The sequence below is a fragment of the Vulpes vulpes genome, chromosome 14 (genome assembly GCF_048418805.1).
Source record: "Vulpes vulpes isolate BD-2025 chromosome 14, VulVul3, whole genome shotgun sequence".
In the NCBI taxonomy this organism is placed as follows: Eukaryota; Metazoa; Chordata; class Mammalia; order Carnivora; family Canidae; genus Vulpes; species Vulpes vulpes.
The window spans coordinates 61,692,275-61,696,225 of NC_132793.1; positions in this window are offsets into that span (position 1 = coordinate 61,692,275).

The following is a 3,951-nucleotide window of genomic DNA, read 5'->3' on the forward strand; positions in this document are numbered from 1 at the left end:
GGTCAGAAAACAGCCTCAGTTTCTGAGCACCCTCTGCTGCTCTCCCACGCAGACTGGGCCTCGCTGCCCCCTGGCCCTGCACGTTGGCCCACCCCGCAGGGCCACAGGGTGGCCTCCCGGCCAGGCTCAAGCATCGCCAGCCATCAGGTGACAACCTGCCTTCTCCACAACGAGTTCAATCTTTCAGTAATTCAGAGTCCAAAAGAGGATCCTTAAGACTCCACACTCTGACGATGGTAGAGAAATGACTCTTCCACGGCCCTGAGAAGGCTGTGGTTGGTTTGTCCCCCTCCCCACTACCCGCCAGCCGCCCAGGGGCTCCCACTGATTGACAGAGACTCTCTGGCCCAGCCTGCTAGCCCCATGGCTGCAAAGTGGGGGACTTGGGCCTGGGCCATTCCCTCTATCCGTTAGGCCCCTCTGTCGGTCAGCTCCCAGCAGAGGCAGGGTTACTAAATGTGGGATATGTCCCCTCATGTCTGTACTACCACCTTCTGGGTCTCTGGGTTCCCAGGAGGGTATCGAGAGTGACTATGCAACTTTCATTTTTGGTCCTTATTGTTTCTTCTCTTTTTTTTTTTTTTAAGATTTTATTTAGTTATTCCTGAGTCAGAGAGAGAGAGAGAGAGAGAGAGAGAGAGAGAGAGAGAAGCAGGCTCCATGCAGGGAGCCTGAGGTGGGACTCAACCCCGGAACTCCAGGATCATGCCCTGAGCCAAAGGCAGATGCTGAACCACTGAGCCACCCAGGTGCCCCTGTTTCTTTTTTTTTTTTTCTTACATAAGTAAGACATGAATACAGTGTTTCATTTGTTTCAAATACTATAGAAGACTACAGAGCAATGCTGAAACCTGGCACCATCCCTCCCACAGCCACTTTCCTCCCCAGAGGCCACACTGCCCACCACTTGCAAGGCCCCTTTCTAGGCACTGATGTCATATGTAGTACATGGAACCATGCACCTATGTCACTTTTTATTTCTCATTTTATAGATATTATTTTGCAACTTTTAAGACTTGATTTTAACTTGGTTTTTCACTTGGATACCTTTCACGTTATGCTGTATGGATGGGGGAGCTCATCCACATACATGCATACACATCACACACGCTCGCATAGATACCCTCATAGCCTACATTGTGACCTTCACACAGAAGATACTGTCCTGCATATGTGATTCTGCAGTTTGATTTTTCAGACCCTAGAAAACTCAGCACATAGCTCCCTCATTATTAACAGCTGCATCCTGTTCCATCATTTGGATGCGCCAAAATGTATTAACCAGAAGCCCACTGGAGAACATTCTTACTCCATACATACCTGTCACCTGTCTTCGGTGGAGCCTCACATTTTGTGGAGGAATCATGAAACCAACGAGTTGCTGTGTGGAGACAGGACGCAGGGCCCAAGCGGGTGGAGGGAGGGCCCCTGGGCAGCTGTTTCCACTTGATTCACCTGGAAATTTTGCTCTATAGTTCCTGTCAGCTCAGATCTTTATTTTCCAGCTTCAGCCCCTTTCAGGTTTATCTCAAGCACCTCCGGGCCAGTCACTCCCAGTGGCAGCTCCACACGCCTGTGCCTAGCGGTCGTCTCCGGGTGGGCCCAGCTGTCCTTTCCCCCGCAGGTGCTCTGTCCCTGTGATTCACTGCCTGTCAGCATCTCATCTCACGTGGAAGGAATGGTTTTTGCAACCGGTTGCACCTGGACGTAGCCTCTACTTCCATAGAAGGCAGGTGCTGTATAATTAATTGATAAGCTGAGATCAGGAATCTAAGGTTTGGATGCACTGGTAACTCCTTGACCTAGGTGGTTTGCTTTCCTCTAGTCCGGCCTCCCTGGGCAAACAGACCTCGGACCTCAGTTAGTTGTAGGGTCGGTATAGCCAAAGTTGTGTTTCCCAAGAAAGGCTTGAAATGGCTTTTAACTTTATTGTTTTGTTTCAGCTGCTCCTATTTGGTCACAGAGTCAACTATCCACCAACTGTTTGCCTAGGAGCCTGAATTTCCTGTCATTGAGCATAACTTTTTTTTTTTTAATGTTTTAAATCCCTGCTACTGAACAGATTGTCATCTTCATTTGGCCCTCAACTCCTCCCATTCCGCTCTTTTGTGCTCTTCTCCTGCCTACCCCTGCCTCCTCTCCAGCCTGGAGCCCATGCCTGGCTGTTTCAGCCACATGTCAGAGTCTAGAGTCCCCTGTCCCTCGGGCTCTCACTGTGCCTCCTGGGCTTGCCCGAAAGCACACCCCACGTCTGTCCCTACCACCCCAGGCATTCATCCTGAAGATGTTCCCCTCTTTTCCCCAAGGTCAAACCCACTGCCTGCCCTCTGTCCCCTGCCCTCAGTTCTAGTCTGTGACCTTGCTCCATCAGCCACCCTCTTTTTCACTTATATCCCCCCCCCTTCAACTGCTTGCTTTCTCTGCAAAAACAAATTTTAAAAATGTCCTCAAGGCTCCCTCATACTAAAGACTTTTCTCAACCCTGCTATTTCCTTAAACTATCGCCCTATTGTCACTTCCCCTTCTGCCGAAGTTCTTTAGAGGTTAGTCTGCACTGTTTTTCTCCACTTTCTTACTGCCAATTGCTACTTTACATAAGTAACAAATGAAGCACAAAAGCAATACCCACACATAGTACAGATTCAGTGAAGAAGGTATGGCATGGAAAATAAAGCCTTTGTCCAGGAGGGAGAGATGAACAAGCAGAGCACAGAGGATTCTTAGGGCAGGGAAACTACTCTGCATGGTGGATATAAGTCATTACGCATCTGTTCAAACCCACAGAACGTATAACATCAAGAGAAAACCCTAATGTAAACTATGGGCTTTGGGTGATTATGACTTGTTTATGGAGGTTCCCCGGTTGTAACACGTCTCACTCCGGTGGGGGATGTTGATGATGCCCAGGTTGCGCGTATGTAAGGGCAGGGAGTATATGTAAGAAATCTCTGTACCTTCCACTCACTTTTTCTGTGAAATTAAAACTGCTCTTAAAAAGTAAAATATAGTTTAAGGGGCACCTGGGTGGCTCAGTCTGTTACGCATCTGCTTTCGGCTCAGGTCATGATCTCGGGGTCCTGGGATTGAGCCCCATGTCCTGCTCCTTGTTTGGGGAGGGGTATGCTTCTCCCTCTCCCTGCCTGTGTCCACTCTCTGTCTCTGTCTCTCAAATAAATAACATCTTTTTTAAAAAAGTAAAATCTAGTTTAAAAAACACACACCTGAAATTTATATGTTAAATGTTAACTCTAAAAAAAAAAAAAACCTTCTGAGGAAGTATAAATAAAGTAGGGTTCATAATCAACTCTGGAGGCAGAAGGTAGAGCAAACTGGCCTTTTCCCCTTATAGATGGCACAAGGAAGCAAGGAAACAACCCTGATTCACACATATACATATATACACTCCACATGTGTACACACACACACACACACACACACACACTCATATTGCCCCATCCCTTCCCAGCTGTATGCTCTGAGGATCTTTGAGCTGAAGCCTGACCATATCCTCAGTTGATCCCAAGTGAGAAGCTTACCAGAAGTCTTATCCTGACCTGCAAATGATGCTGGAGTAGTTGACTCTCAAGCCTCGCTCTGGTATGTGGGGTGAGGTCCAAGGTGCCTAGGCCTTTGTGTTGGTTCTCCATTGCAGTGCAACAAATCACCCCAAAACGTATCCACCTAAAACAACAGGCATTCTTTTATCTCATACGTTTTTTGAGAGTCAGAAAGCCAGAAACAACTGGGTGGTTCTGGCTCAGGGTCTGTCATAAGATTGCAGTTAAGACGTTGGCTGAATTGTAGTCATCAGGGGCTCTGGGCAGGTTTGACTGGGTCTGGAGGATCTCCTTTCAAGATAGCCTATTCAATAGCTGTTGACTAGAGACCTTGGCTCTTTACCACATGGACCCCTACATGCGGCTACTTGAGTATCCTCACACTATAGCAGCT